This window comes from Polypterus senegalus, chromosome 2 (genome assembly GCF_016835505.1).
Source record: "Polypterus senegalus isolate Bchr_013 chromosome 2, ASM1683550v1, whole genome shotgun sequence".
Classification (NCBI taxonomy): Eukaryota; Metazoa; Chordata; class Cladistia; order Polypteriformes; family Polypteridae; genus Polypterus; species Polypterus senegalus.
In genome coordinates, this window is record NC_053155.1 from 57,587,525 (window position 1) to 57,604,943 (window position 17,419).

Here is a 17,419-nt window from a genome sequence, read left to right on the forward strand (position 1 = left end):
CTATCACATTTCAAAAGGCATAACTGAGTGAACTAGGAGGTAATAAACTCAGGAGGGGAAGCCAGTCCATTGGAGGGCCCAATCACTGACACATTCACATTCTCATTCTGTTATGGTTTTGCCAGGACTCACTTTTTGTCCATGAAGAATGCTTTGCTTAAATTGAGATGCCGGACTTATTTGAGCTGGTTTTGGTTCCACCAAAGAGGATTAGGAAAAGTCACATTGGGTACACTAACCATATCTCAGCCTGCTCTGTATCGGGCTAAAGATGAAGCTAAGTGGAGTGTTGTGGATTGAGGGTTCATTAAATTCATGATCAATGAGAAGCAAAATCTCAAAGAAAGGTTTTGAGGCTTTTTAGCATATCTGATGTTGCTGAATTCTCATTTAAATTAATGGTATATCTCTCTATTATATTAAAAAAATCCTGGGACAAGACATGACTTTTTCAGAGTGATACTTTCATGTCCCGCAAGACATGACTTTGTGCCAAGAGATTTAACCTCGGCCGGAAATAAAAGACAAAGAGTAGATACGGGGACAACATGCAAACTCCACACAGGGAGGACCCGGGAAGAGAACCTGGGTCTCCTAACTGTGAGGAAGCAGCGCTACCACTGCACCACTGTGCCACCCTTATTAGGTACAGCTGCTTGTTAGCCCAGCCCTGTAGGGACCCGTGGCCACCGCCAGGCGGCGCCCTGTGCCTAATTATCCGGGAGCCCGGCACTTCCGCCACACCAGGAAGTGCCGGGGAAGACTTTATGTGGCGCCCGGAGAGCTGCCAGGAAGGCAGCCAGCACTTCCGCCACGCTGGGGCGTGGCCAAGGAACAGGTGCCGGAAACACCTGGGGCTCATCCGGGAGCCTTATTTAAGGGGCCGCCTCCCTCCAGTCGGTGGTGGAAGTCGGGAGGAAGCAGACGGAACTGGAGAGAGAGGCGGGGAGGCGCCAGGAAGGCACAAAAGACTGTGGGCCTGGACTTGGGGAGATCGGTGCGAGAAGGCACTGGGGGTGCACGTGAGCACAAACTTTGTAAATATTGTACATAATAAATGGTGTGTGGTGACAATATGATGTCCGCCTGTCTGTGCCGGGCCAGGCTTCACAGTGGCGTGGTCGGCAGGATGATCCGCCTGGTACAAGACGGGACCTGCTTTGTTAATAACAAATATGTTGTGAACGGCCCGGCAGCAGCGACCCACACACTGCCGCAGGAGCGGCCCGTGCACAGCCCAGCGGAGCGTTTACGGAGACCGCCGCGGACCGCATTATGGCCGAGCTTCCCAGGTGCGGAGGAAGGACCATGGGCATTGCTGGAGTGCAGCGGGCTCCCGCAAGCACGCCGTGGCAGAAGCGCCGGGACGGCAGGCCGCCTATCGAGGCCATGCCGGGGACGTTTCCCCGGACAGACAGGACCCGGGAGGTAAGTTTCCTGCTCGCAGGGGAAGGGCCCGCCTGTTTTTCTTTAACAGGCAGGGGCCGCCCGGATCCTTGTCGGTGGCAGGGGCCTGTCGAACCGCGGTGCCTCGTTAGCGCCGCAGCAGCCGGGAGAGCTGCTGAAAGGAGACGCTGCAACCTGAAGAGCCAGCATGTCGCCGCACTAGGGAGGAAAGAGCCAAAATGGCGCGGGCGGATGTCCCGCCGCTGACAGGCACGGGTTGGCTGGTGTGTCTAGTGTGCCCGCCGAGGATTGGATGGAGGCGGGACCTAGGAACGCCAATCTCGTGCCAAAACGAGACCGATTGGGCCAGAGGGGTGGCCCAGAGGAGGCAGGCGTCGCGTGGAGCCGATCGACAGGTAAGCTCACCGACGTCTGTCTCTCTCTTTCCACCAGCGGCTCGGCGTGTGTCGGAGGAGTCCCTTCGGCCCGCCAAGCCGTCCTTAGAGGAGCTGCTACGTGTTCTCGCCGCTCAGTGTGAGCAGCTGACGGGAAAGGCGGTCGCGGCGGGAGAGACGCCGCGTGAGACGGAGGATCGCGGCGCTGGAACGAGGCCGGCAGAACACGGCGGGGTGGTGAGTATTACCGTCCCGTAAAGCAAGCGGGGAGGTTTGCGAACATGGCTGTGACCGTTTACGGACGATCAGCTCCAAGTAAGCAACCTCCCGACAGCAGGCGCCGGTGCAGACAGCTAGCAGGCGAGCTCGAATATGCAGGGGCGGGTAGGATCGGGGCTGCTGAGTGCCCTGGGTCCTAGCGCCCTGCGCTCAAGCCTGCAGCTGTCTCCTGTCGCTTGCCTGGGCGCAGACGGGGCTGGATTTGAGCTTTTGCTGTGCTCAGACCCAGACCGTCAGCACGTCCAAGAAAAAAAGGAGGAACCGAAGGGTGAATGCCGGTTCCTCCGATAGGAGAAGCGCGGCGCTGGGTGCAGCGTCGGAGAAGGGGCCGCCTCTGTGCGGGCAGAGGAGATCCCCTGGGCGGCTGGGCGAGCCGCCTGCGAGCGTGCCGCGGACAACAGGCGGACGGGCATGGAACCTGCGACGGAGGACTTCAGCAGGCAAGTCAGGGGCTGTCGGAGGGGGGCAGGAGCACTGCGGGTACGGAGACCGGCAGGGCACTCGGGGTGAGTGTCCTGGCAGTGCTTCTGGCCCTCTTTTCCTTTCCACAGGCCGAAGCCCCGGCGAGCGCTGAGGGCGGCGTCGTCAGGGACCTGCCCTCCTGGAGCGGGCGCTCAGAGGGCTCCCGCCGAGAGGCCAATAGTTTCCCAACTGCGGGGAACAGCGGGGCGAGCGGCGCAGACCACAGGGGCGTTTGCGCGGCGGGGTGCCGAGGCGGATGTCCCAGGGTGCCGTGTTGGACCCTGGGGCATAGTAGGACCCTCGCCGTGGACGTGCTGCCCTTTCGGGTTGTGCCGTTCGACCCACGTGTCCTCGCTAGCGGTGGGGCACTGTGGCCCCGGCGGGGGCTGGAGCCCCGCGGGGCGCCAGGAGGACATGAGGAGGGCTTGTGCCTCCTCCAGACCGCGAGGCGTCCGTCCTGGTTCTATTGGGAGCCACGGGTCGAGGGCATGGAAGCCCTACCATGTAGGGGCCCGTGGTCACCGCCAGGCGGCGCCCGATGCGGTTTATCCCGCATGGTCCACGGCTGGGGCTGGAGCCCGGCGGGGCGCTGGAGGACAAGAGGAGGGCGAGTGCCTCCTCCAGACAGAGTGGGGCGTCCGTCCTGGTTCGCAGGGGCCTCGGGTACAGGGCATGGAAGCCCAGCCCTGTAGGGACCCGTGGCCACCGCCAGGCGGCGCCCTGTGCCTAATTATCGGGAGCCCGGCACTTCAATACACATATCTAATCAGCCAATCACATGTCAGCAACTCAAAGCATTTATGTATGTAGACATTGCGAAGACCTGCTGAAGTTCAAACCGAGTATCAGAATGACGAAGAAAGATCGAAAAAGATTTTAGTGAAATTGTATGTGGCATTGTTGTTTCTGCCAGATGGGATGGTCTGAGTATTTCACAAACAAGATCTACTGGGATTTTCACGTGTAACCATCTTTAGGGTTTATAGAGAATGGTCCGAAAAAGGGAAAATATCCAGTGAGTGGCAGTTCTCTGGGCAAAAATACCTTGTTGATACCAGAGGTCAGAGAAAAATGACCAGACTGGTTCGAGCTGATATAAAGGTAGCAGAAATTCAAATAACCACATGTTACAGCCGATGTATGCAGAAGAGCATCTCTGCATGCACAACATGTCGAACCTTGAATCAGCAGCAGAAGACCCCACCGGGTGCCACTCCTATCAGTTAACAACAGGCAAATGAGGCTACAATTCGCACAGTCTCAACAAAATTAGACAATAGAAAATTGAAGATCTGACAAGTCTCAATTTCTGCTGCAATATTCGGATGGTAGGGTCAGAATTTGCCATCATCAACATAAAAGAATGGTTCCATCCTGCCTTATATCAATGGTTCAGGCTGGTGGTGGTGGTGTAATGGTATGGAGGATATTTTCTTGGCACACTTTGGGCAGTACCAATTGAACATCATTTAAATGCCACAGCCTGCTTGAGTATTGTTGTTGACCATGTCCATCCCATTATGATCGCAGTGTACCCATCTTTTGATGGCTACTTCCATAAGGGTTACGCTCCATGTCACAAAGCTCAAATCATCTCAAGTTGGCTTCTTGAACATGACAGTGAATTCACTGTATTCACTTGGCCTCCACAGTCACCAGATCTCAATCCAATACAGCATCTTTGGGATGTGGTGACACAAGAGAGATTCGCATCATGGATGTGCAGCCAATAAATCTGCAGCAACTGCATGATACTATCATGTCAATATGGACCAAAATCCCTGAGGAATGTTTCTAGCACCTTATTGAATCTATGCCATGAAGAATTACGGCAGTTTTGAAGTTAAATTAGGGTCCAACCCGTTACTATCAATGTATACATAATAAACTAGCCGGTGAGTGTATATGTTAGTAGTACTGTGGTATTGTACTGTGTTAGTCATTATGGATGTAGCGAGAAGTTAAGCAAAATGACACCTTTTATTGGCCAACTAAAAAGATTACAATATACAAGCTTTTAGTCAAATCATGCCCCTTCTTCAGGCAAGATGGCCCGAGTTGCCTCGAAAGCTTACATATTGTAATCCTTCTGTCTATCCATCCATCCAACCATTATCCAACCCGCTACATCCTAACTACAGGGTCATGGGAGTCTGCTGGAGCCAATCCCAGCCAACACAGGGTGCAAGGCAGGAAACAAACCCTGGGCAGGGTGCCAGCCCACTGCAGTGTAATCCTTCTAGTTAGCCAATAAAATGCGTCATTTTGCTTAACTTCTCACTAGTAAGATGTTAAAAATACAAAATGTCTTATTATCAAGGATCTTTTAGTAAAACAGAAACTCATTATAAAGACGATTTCACACAGTTGTTTGTGGTTACATTCATGTCAGTTTGCTTTCATCAGCCCTGTGGGATCATCCATGCCATGTTCATTTTTTGAAAATCCGATGAATGAAAGAGCTCAGAACTTCCATAACAAATATTGTTAAAGGACAGTACAGACCCCTTGGCATTTCTTGACAGCTACAGCATTGCAAAAGCAAACTTTATATACAATTATTTGAAGCCATACATTGCAAAGTCAACTCACTGCAGCAAATTCCTGACCGTTGTGAAAACCAATCAATTTTATAATTGAATCTCTACAAAATTGCATTTTTTCAAAGTTGTATCAGTGACACGGGATGCTGTGCTTTAGACTATTCAAATGTTATAGGCGCAACAGACTGCACTCCTTGGTGAATAACAGCACCGTCAAGATCATTAGAGGTTGACTGTAAAAAATCATTTATAGCATCAATGCACAGGTCCGTAACTTTAAATGACATTGATGTGTATGGACAGTTGTATTGTGCAATTTGACATTGTGATTAAGCTCATTATTTTTTGTAATTTGTTTGCTTTTGTTAATGAGAATGCTTTTGTTTATGTCTTTCTTTTTGATGTTGCTTTTCATCAAACTTTTTATTGTTTGTCAATCATTTTTAATTTTTTTATTTTTCTTCTTAAGTCAGTTTACTTTGAGCCTTTCTTTCACTACCAGGGGCGTGCAGCCTACTAGAGGCCATTACCGGTAGGCATATATAAGGACCTATCAGCCTTCAGTCTAATTCCTGAAGCATTAGCTCCTACTCATGTTGTTTGATTCTCTATTCTGGATACTTTCTTGGATTATCTTTATACAATAAGTTCTAGTTTTCAACTGATATACTTAATCAAGATCTTAATTAATTAATTTATTTTTGTAACATTTAATAACTTCTGAAGTACTTTTGAAATCACGTCTTGTTTTTCTTAAATCCTTTTTTGAATAAACTTTATTATTTTAAAATGCATCTTTGGGATGGAGTACTGTAGAGACAGCTGTGCTTGTCATGCGTGACAGATGATATTTCTGGATACAGGCTCAGAACAATGCTAACCACTAGACCACTCCAAGTTGATAGTTAAGCTGGCTGGTTTGTCTGAAGTATTTCTATAGGGAGTAGATTTGTGTATCTAAAAGCAGCTTTTTGTCTACATTGCTCCAAAAATTAAGTTGTTTCACTAGCTGTGCTTGAAAATGTTTGAACCCAGCCTCCCCAAAATCTATTTTCAGAAACGCAGGGTCACACGTACATTTAGCAATCATCAGAACATCTCAAATATCTATTATATGAGAGAATGACAGACTTCAGATAATCTGATTAAGAACACCATGAGTCATTTTTGTATTGTATTGTGCCACCTACCCTCCACCATTTTATATTACTTGCAAAAGAAATTTTGCATGCAACAACATATGTTATAACCGTCTGATCGAATTGGAAGATTAATTAATGACAACATAATATGTTTAGACATATCTTGATAACCAACAATTATAAATCATGAAAACCGTAAAACCTAATACTGTATGACATTTGAGCTGAGCCTTTTTGCTCATGTTAGTAAAACATGTGTCTTGTATGCTGTCATTCACTACACTCTCTTCTCATTTTCTTTATGTGATTTGTTTAGACTAAATGATACAATATTAAACTAGGACACATTTTAACACAGGGTATATACATTAGGAGTACAAACGGGTCTGTTGTAATGGTTCCACTTTGTTCTCTCTCTGCAGACGTATCCTGAGAACATCATACGATGTCTTTTCAAGCCAATGATCAGCACATATTTAAAAAAATGCTGTTTGTGTTTGGTACTTTCCTGTCATTAATTTTTCATTTTGACAGCACAAGCTCTTGCATTGACAATCTGAGACACACTTTCTCCCACTTACGAAACAACACAATACAGATTTAATGAAAGATTTAAAAATAATGACTATTTATTTGACAGTTTCATGAAAAATATATATATACTATTGATATGTTTGCCAGAATGCAATTAAGTTTGACTTTCCAAAATGTTAAAAAAGAAGTATAGTAGCAATGATTTATTACAAGGCAAGCACTGAAAAATAAGTAAATGTATAAAAGGCACGGCTTGTTTTTGAAGACTGCAATTAGCTTGCAGCTAAAATGTTTCTTTTTTTCTTTTACCAGAGAAGATAACTTCCATAGCAAAAGAGCACAAGCTTAATAAGAATACAAATCATCAGATTGTCACTGTGAACATTAAACTAATTGTTGATTCTTAATGCACCCAATGTGAATATGTGATTGTGTGTAAATGTGTTAGACTGGGACCTTGTCCAGGGTTGATTTCTGTGTGGCAGCCAGTGCTGATGGTGACCGTGACTTGAAGTGAGTGGGTTTGAGAACATTTTGTTTTGTTATGTTGCATTATTTGCAATTCAATTTTTAATTGTGTATGCTGTTGTGCAGGACTTTGCAAAGCAGGCTATAATGTAAAGAATAAAAGCAGCATCTATGCCGTGAGCATAGGAAAGGTGCTATATAAATCATTTATTATTATTATTTAAGATAACTGATATAATATGCAGGGGCAGCACGGTGGCGCAGTGGTAGCACTGCTGCCTCGCAGTTAGGAGACCTAGATTCGCTTCCCAGGTCCTCCCTGCGTGGAGTTTGCATGTTCTCCTCGTGTCTGCGTGGGTTTCCTCCGGGTACTCCGGTTTCCTCCCATGGTCCAAAGACATGCAGGTTAGGTGCACTGGTGATCCTAAATTGTCCCTCGTGTGTGCTTGGTGTGTGGATGAGTGTATGCGTGTGCCCTGTGGTGGGCTGGCGCACTGCCCAGAGTTTGTTTCCTGCCTAGTGTTGGCTGGGATTGGCTCCAGCAGACCCCCGTGACCTTGTAGTTAGGATATAGCAGGATGGATAATGGATGGATGGATATAATATGCTAGAAAAGCTCAAAGCAACCTTTAGGAAAAGGAAAGTAAAATATTTAAATTAAAGTATGATTGAACAGAGAGCTGGCTCAGTGAGTAATGTTGACACTTGACGCTGATTTGAATATTAGCTTCAGTTTGTTTGTTTCTTGCACCATCTCTTTGTGGTCTTTCCTTCCCACATTGACACCGTCAGTTGCTTTCACTCAACCAGTGTGGTTCTTTTCTTTCTTTCTCTCACTTTGTGCCATGGAGATTTCATGGTAGACTTTAACTTCTCTTGTGTCTTATTGATGATCAGGTTGATCTTGTAACCATCTGATCAAAGGGCACCCCCTCACCATTCATACTGTACATGCCAAGTATATTAATACTCTAAGCTTGTTCTCAAAAACAAATTGACTTGAACCGAGCCGAACTCTTCAAAGAGCAGAACATAATCAGTAATGATGGTATTAAACAATTGTCCAAAAATATTTTAAATATTAGTTTTCTAGTACTCTTAATATCAATTGTTGGTAAGAAGTGAGACCAGGATTCTGTTGAGACCAAAATGTACAATTATTTTACCTTTATTTGCTAAGCAAATGCTTTTATCCAAAGCGACTTAGAAGAGAGGTCAACCTAATCAAGTAGACATCAGCCTGGAGGATTGCTTGGAAACAAGTGCTACATACAGGACAAGATTACAAAATTCATCATCACAAATGAAGAGCTCAGAAAAAAACGCAAGCTAGTTACAATTATTTGGTTACAAGAACGTGCCAAAACCATTATCAATTAGACAGAATGTCACAGAACATAAGAGTCTTCAAATCCTTCTTAAACACATTGAGGTAGTGAACAGTTGGAATAGAGGTGGGCAGCTTAATCACGAGCAAGGAGCTACACTTGAAAACAGAGTGGACTGAGATTTGATGCCACATAGAGGTGGCATTACCATATCTGAATGAACAGGAAGAAGCAAAAGACCTCATAAGTTTTTCTGTATATACAGGTGAAACCAATTTGGGTACACTGTAAGCAAGCATTACGGATTTGAACTACTACATGTATTTGCAACTACAGGGAGTCCATGTAGTCATCTGAAAAGAAGAGTGATATGTACCTGCCTCAGCTGCATTTTTAATCTTTTGCAGCAGCTTTCTCAGATATGCTGGTACAACTTGCCAACAGAAAGTGGCAGTGGTCCAGACATGACAAGACCAAAGCCTGCACCAGGAGCTCACTGCGTACTCTGTCAGACTGGTCTAATCTTGCAGTTATTGTAAAGAGTGAATCTGCAAGACTGAGAGACAGTTGCAACATGATTCATGAATGATAGTTGGTAATCAATTACCACCATTAAGTTGTCTTCTAACTTGGCCAGTGTTAGTCAACCAAGCTTAACAGAGATGGGGTACTGAATACACGAATGCGCTCTGATAACAAGGAGGTCCATCTTTGCCAGGTTGACCTGGAGATGGTGCTCTTTCATCCAGGTTACAATGTCAGTTATATATGTAGAGATTCTAGCTGATACAGTGTTGTTCTCTGTTGGGAATGTCACTTATAGCTGCGTATTATCAACACAGCACTGATAAAAGAAACCATGGGACTGAATGATGGGGTCAAGTGAGGTGATATATAAAGAGTAGAAGACCCACCCCTGATCCTTGGGGCACCCTTGCGCTTGCCTAATGCACCCTTGACATTTTGCCAGGACACATGGTAGGATCTGCCCAAGAGGCAAAGCTCTAATCACCTGACGGCCATCTGAAGTGATACCTAAGACAAAGAGGGTAATAAGGAAGATCTGATGGTTAACTGTGTTAAAGACATAGGAGAGATGTAGAAAGATGAGGACTAAAGACATGTTGATAACTCTATAGGCTGCTATAATGTTTCAACAACAGTGATTAGAGCCATCTTGAAGAATGACTGATAACAATCAAGCAGTCTGTTCTGCAGATGAAAGGAAGTGGCTTTGTTAAAGAAGGCATGTTCTAATGTTTTGGACGGAAAAGGAGTTGAGAGAAACTGACATATACTAACATAATAACACTGGTGAACATTAATAAATGTTTATGACGATTTTTGGGTATCACTTTAGGTTAGGTGTCCCTAATACACTGTACTTACCATGTATTTACCTGTATAATTATAGAGTAACTAGGTGTTATTACCTTGTATGTACTGTGTAAGACAATGTAATTCTGTGGTTAAGTATTCAATCATAACTGTTATTCCACAATTTATATACATACATACTTATAAAAATTGTGGAATAACAATTTCAGTTAAGGACTTAATTGTAGTGTTACACTGTATTACACAGTAAGCACAATGTAATAATACCTAGTTACTCTGTAATTATGCTGGTACTTACATAGTAAGTACAGAGTATTAGGGAAACCTAACCTAAAGTATCTTTGATGTAATAATTATGAAACCCAATTGAAGATTTTCTAATGATTCTGATAAATAATATTTTATAATGTATTATTAAAAATCCTGCACACTGACATCATTTAATGTTTATTTTGCTAAGGGATTCTGGGATGATCACCCCCGTCATAGTCACTGTACTAAATGTTTTGTATTGGATATCCTCACTGTAATATGATCAATTGTGATAGATGGCCAGGAACCCTGCCTTGCCGGAATGATGAAGAAAGGAGGAATAGGGAGAGCGGCGCTTCTTTTCCCTGGGCACTCAGCCGGTCCTTGCTCCCTGGGGGACAGCACTTCCGGGACACCAGGAAGTGCTGACAGACCAGGGATCATTTATGCCCCAAGTGCTTCCGAGTGCAAGGGCAGCACATCTGCCACACTGGGGAGTGCTGCCGGAAGTACATCGTCAGGCACCTGGAGCACATCCGGGACGAGATAAAAGGGGCCGCCTCACTAAAATCAAGGAGCCGGAGTCAGGTGGAAGAAGGATGGATCTTGCGGGACAGGAGTGGAGGCGGCCAAAGGAACCAAGGACTGAAATGTAAATAACTGTAAATATAATATTTGTGTAAATAAAAGTGTGTGTGGTGGACATTGCGTTGTTTTGTCTGTCTATGGCAGGGTTAGCTTTTACACAATGTATTGGTATTTCTGAGATTGCAACCTGGCAGGTAGATTAGTGTAACAGCTCAGACTGTAAAATGAAAACCTCAAGCAAGGTTCTGTTCTTGCCTGTCACTCACTATTAGACAATACGGAAGTCACTTAACTGTAAAAAGCATCTGTAAACATTTGTAATGTATCCTGAAATTATAAAATACATTAGCCAAATTTACTATAATAACCCAGTTAAACAGATAAAATAGTCATATTTAAATTAGTATTAAAATACTATTTTAATTAGTTTAATATCTGTCAAAATATATTTAATCCACTAAATAGTTTTAATATCTACAAATAGGAGTGTGTTTTGGCCAGTACAGTAGCTTATAAGAGTTACAGAAAAATTACTGAACTGAAATATTTTGGCTGGCTACTAAATTTTAAGCAGTAAATCTGTGAATGCAGCCAGAGCAATTTAGGTTTATGCTATAGCTTCAGTACACTTGCCAGGCCGGCACATTTTCAAAGGACGTTATCTGTTCTCCACAGGAGCTGCAGTACAATATACATAGCTGTTGTTAATTGTTCTTCTTTACCTCATTTTACATGGTACCTTATTTTCATTAACGAAATCCATTGAGCGAATAAAATTGACACTCCTTTCAAATTAGTGCTTTAGTCTGATTTCATTTTATGTGCCTGATGTGAATTGCTTTCTTTAAGCAGACTATCTGAAACATATACTTTGACAAGGTAATTAAAACTAATGATACCGAGAGAAGCTTTGATACATGGCCAGTCATCATCAGTGAAATATAGCTAATGAGGTAACTAAATGAGAGGTGAACTTATGCTTTACAGGTATTTAAGCTATCATTATTTATATTAACATCTTGCCTAGAAAGGAGAGGTTAACTTTAATTTTAGTTGTGGTTTAGCAGAAATAAAACACTGCAGAAAAAGAAAAGGCAACCAACTTTCAGTCAGATCAAAAATTAATGATGACCCGTGAACAAAGTCATCACCAGTATGAGCAGCTGTTCAAAGAAAGACAGGTGAAGGAAGTTGGCAGTAAGATCAAAATCTAAATTATTAATTTTATTTTATCTCAAGGACCATTTATTTGGTTGAAATATTCTTTTTACGCTTGAGATAAAATTAAAGAAATCCTATTTCCCCTTCAAAGAATGTTTCTTTAATACGATTCAGAGACCTCCTGTCTAATATGGCTTGTGCTCCATATGCGGACTTCTACTGCAAGTAAGTCTTATCTCTGTTTGCAGTGTGTCGTGGGTTATTATCACAATAAAAGATGACATGTTTGACAACAAGTCAGTATCCTGAAATGTGACTACATCCCTAAACTATTGGCTGCACCCCAGACCATGACAGGGTTGAAAGAAGGCTACAGACAGGTATAAATGCACTTCTTGCTGATGGGAATACAGAATAAAAACTTTCTGTTAATAATTGTTATATTTTTATCATTATTTTGGTGACATTGTTTCATCACCATTTTGTTGGTTTATTTTTCATGGGCACCACCATTTTATGTATTTGTTTCCATTTTGCTGCTTATATTGTTAGGACATTATGCACCTCTAGGCCTGTGGTACTCATCTTAGGTGATGTGTGTCGCCATCAGAGCCACACTGCATAAGCTGGCTGTGCACTTTAAACTGCATTCAGACTATATGAAAATAAAGAAAAAAGATTTACCAAGAGACTTGTAATCAAGCAAGAGATAAATTGATTTAGATTCTAGTCTTGATTTAGTTGTGTTCTTCATGTTCAAATTTAAAGCAGCTGATCAATCCTACTAGCATTTAATATAACAATCTTTGGTCTAGACTTTAAGAAAGACTTTTTTGATCTCAGAACTTGGAATAAAAATTAATTCCCAGAGAGAAATTATATATTAGCTCTCAACAGTTAGAACTCACCAACCTTTCTTCTGATAAACTGGCATCTTCTTGAAGCACCATTCCACTGATCTTTCTCTCATTCACACACATGTATTCTGCCTTGTACCTACTGACCTTCATTCCTCTAATCTCTAGAGCATATCTCTAACTCTCCAGGGTCTCCTCAACCTGCTCCCTACTCCTACTACAAATCACAATGTCATCAGCAAACATCATAGTCCATGTGGACTCCTATCTAATATTGTCTGTCAAGCTGTCCATCACCATTGCAAATACGAAAGGGCTCAGAGCCAATCCCTGATGTAATCCCACCTCCTCCTTGAATGCATCCATCACTCCTACCGCAGTCCTCACTACTGTCACAATTCCCTTGTAAATATCCTGTATAACTCTTATATACTTCTCTGCCATTCCTGACTTCCTCATACAATACCACAACTCCTCGCGAGGCACACTGTGATATGCTTTCTCCAGGTCCCCAAAGATGCAATTCAACTCCTTCTGGCCTTCTCTATACCTCTCCATCAACACCCTCAGAGCAAGCATTGCATCTATGGTGCTCTTTCTTGGCATGAAACCATACTGCTGCTCACTAATCTTCACCTCACTTCTTAACCTAACTTCCACTACTCTTTCCCATAACTTCATGCTGTGGCTCATCAATTTTATCCCCCTGAATTTACTACAGCTCTTATTCTTAAACATCAGTACCAGTACACTTCTTCTCCACTCCTCAGGCATACTCTCACTTTCTAAGATTCCATTAAACAATCTGGTTAAAAACTCCACTGTCATCTCTCCTAAACACCTCCATGCTTCCACAGGTATGTATTCTGGACTCACGGCCTTTCTATTCTTCATCCTCTTCATAGCTGTCCTTACTTCATCCTTACTAATCCATTGCACTACCTGATTCACTATCTCCACATCATCCAACCTTCTCTCTCTCTCATTCTCTTCATTCATCAGCCTCTCAAAGTACTCTTTCCATCTGCTCAAACCATCCTCCTCACTTGTGAGTATGTTTCCACCTTTTTCCTTTATCACCCTAACCTGCTGCACATCTTTACCAGCTCGGTCCCACTGTCTAGCCAATTGGTACAGGTCATTTTCTTCCTCTTTAGTGTCCAGCCTCTCATACAACTCATTATAGTCCTTTTCTTTAGCCTTTGCCACCTCTCTCTTCACCTTACGCCTTATCTCCTTGTACTCTTGCCTACTTTCTGCATCTCTGACTATCCCACTTCTTCCTCGCCATCCTCTTCCTCTGTATACTCTCCTGTATTTCCCCATTCCACCACCAGGTTTCCTTTTCCTCCTTCCTCTGTCCATATGTCACACCAAGCACCCTTCTAGCTGCCACCCTTACTACTTCTGCTGTAGTTGCCCAGCTGTCTGATAACTCTTCACTGCCACCCAGTGCCTGACTTACCTCCTCCCTAAACTCAACCTTGCAGTCTTCCTTTTTCAACTTCCATCATTTGATCCTTGGCACTGCCCTCACTCTCCCCCTCTTGAAATCATACCTACCCATCACCTCTTTGTCTCCTATGTTCCCTTCACCTACATGTCCATTGAAATCAGCTCCAATCACCACTTTGTGTCCCTTGGGTACACTGTCCATCACTTTATCCAACTCACTCCAGAAATCTTCTTTCTCATTCATTGCACACCCAACTTGCGGGGCATATGCACCAACAACATTCATCATCACACCTCCAGTTTCCAGCTTCATAATCATTACTCTGTCTAATACTCTTTTCACCTCCAAGACACTCTTGACATACTGTTCAGTCAGAATAACCCCTACCCCATTTCTCCTCCCATCCATACCATGATAGAACAATTTGAATCCACCTCCGATCCACCTGGCCTTACTCCCCTTCCATTTAGTCTCTTGCATGCACAATATATCAACCTTCCTTCTCTCGATCATATTGGCTAACTCTCTCTCCTTACCAGTCATACTGCCAACATTCAAAGTTCCTACCCTCAGTTCCACTCTCTTTACCTTCCTCCTCTCCTCTTTCCCCCGGACACGCCTCCCACCTCTTTTTCTCCTTCTTCAGCCTACAGTAGCCAAATTTCTGCCACCACTCTGTTGGCTAACAGTACTGGTGGCGGCCATTGTTAACCCGGGCCTCAACTGATCCGGTATGGAAATTTGTATTGTTGTCCACATGTATTCTGCTATATACTCTGCTTGTTGGCTTTCTACAAAAGGGGACTACAAGACTATATCTTTTAAAACTTACTTGCATGGTTGAAGCATAATATTTGGCACTAGATGATTCTTCTATACTTGCACCTGCCTGGGTTTCCTGATGTTCCTTGAGGAAGTGACCTGTATGCACTGTTCATCAAATGCAGACAACTTTTGAGTCTTCTGTCAACACCTTGCCCAGTTTCCTCAAATACAACTTGAAACTCCATCAGACTATGATATTGCTTGCTGGCTATAACCTTGTTGATACAAAATATTTTATGTCTGTCAAAATGTGTTCGCTTAGCCATTCCCAATCCTCTCTTCGGCTGCAGTATTTGGTGTTACCTTTTCTTTTTTAAACTGTACAACAGGCACATAATATTCAGTTGATCATTGCATCATTAATTTCAATAAGACATTCTCTTGGTGGAATTTAACAAATAAACAAAATGGCTGGGTTGCTGTGAGAAGACGTTTAGAAACCAAACCTGTATTATTCTGTATTATTTGTATTTATTCTGTCTGGTACTGTACAGTGTTTTCATTAGCAAATAAACACTTATTGCCCAGATAACAGTAACTAACTTCAAAATTAATTTCCTTGGGTAGCCTAAGATTTTTGTACATTACTTCATATATTGTATATTTTGTAGAATACAATATCTAATGTCTTTGAGAAATGAGCCATCTCTGTTGGTTGGTCTCTGTTAAGTGAAGAATTGGACAGAGTTTCTCTCTTTAAAAGGTTTTCTTCATTTTGTTGACATGAATGCTAGCAGTATCATTTTAAAAGAGTGAGATAAAATTGATAGATGTAGTCTAAAATATCAATGTACATTTAACAACTTTCTGTTTCTGAAAGATAAGCAAATAGTACATAAAGTATGATGACATTTTTGTACACTAACTTAAATTTACACATTTATGAAAAAGATAACCATTCTTATCTCCACAGTCATAATATGTCACAGACCTTCATCCATCCACTTTCTGGGATTACTCATTCCAAATGTGAGATCACAGAAAGCTGGAAATTATTCTGGCAGCATCGGGCAGAATACAACCCTGGACAGGCTTAAAGTCCATCAAAGGCCACACGCACTACAACAGTCCTAATATAGACTCTAACAATCCATAGAACCTAACAAATTAGAGTACATGAAGAAAACCTCGAGATAAAACCACAAATGCTCAGAGGAAATGTTTTACATGACATCTAGTTGTATACCACACACTGTTACTAGTCTGTTTGAGTGTTTAAAGACTGGTCTTTCCTTGTCACAAAGCAGGATGCTGTTGCACACAGCCCATAGAATTTGATTAGAAGCTGTTGGACTCTCCAAAAAAATCTTTGAGGCATGTTGTGGATGATGGAGAATTCAATACTTTATATTTGGAGATTATGAAGAAACTCCTCAATAACAAATTAAAGCTCTAAATTAACTTTTTGCACGTCCATATTGATGGCGGCGCGGTGGCGCAGTGGTAGCGCTGCTGCCTCGCAGTTAGGAGACCCGGGTTCGCTTCCCGGGTCCTCCCTGCGTGGAGTTTGCATGTTCTCCCGTGTCTGCGTGGGTTTCCTCCGGCACTCGTTGAAAGAAGGCTACAGACAGGTATAAATGCACTTCTTGCTGATGGGAATACAGAATAAAAACTTTCTGTTAATAATTGTTATATTTTTATCATTATTTTGGTGACATTGTTTCATCACCATTTTGTTGGTTTATTTTTCATGGGCACCACCATTTTATGTATTTGTTTCCATTTTGCTGCTTATATTGTTAGGACATTATGCACCTCTAGGCCTGTGGTACTCATCTTAGGTGATGTGTGTCGCCATCAGAGCCACACTGCATAAGCTGGCTGTGCACTTTAAACTGCATTCAGACTATATGAAAATAAAGAAAAAAGATTTACCAAGAGACTTGTAATCAAGCAAGAGATAAATTGATTTAGATTCTAGTCTTGATTTAGTTGTGTTCTTCATGTTCAAATTTAAAGCAGCTGATCAATCCTACTAGCATTTAATATAACAATCTTTGGTCTAGACTTTAAGAAAGACTTTTTTGATCTCAGAACTTGGAATAAAAATTAATTCCCAGAGAGAAATTATATATTAGCTCTCAACAGTTAGAACTCACCAACCTTTCTTCTGATAAACTGGCATCTTCTTGAAGCACCATTCCACTGATCTTTCTCTCATTCACACACATGTATTCTGCCTTGTACCTACTGACCTTCATTCCTCTAATCTCTAGAGCATATCTCTAACTCTCCAGGGTCTCCTCAACCTGCTCCCTACTCCTACTACAAATCACAATGTCATCAGCAAACATCATAGTCCATGTGGACTCCTATCTAATATTGTCTGTCAAGCTGTCCATCACCATTGCAAATAATGAAAGGGCTCAGAGCCAATCCCTGATGTAATCCCACCTCCTCCTTGA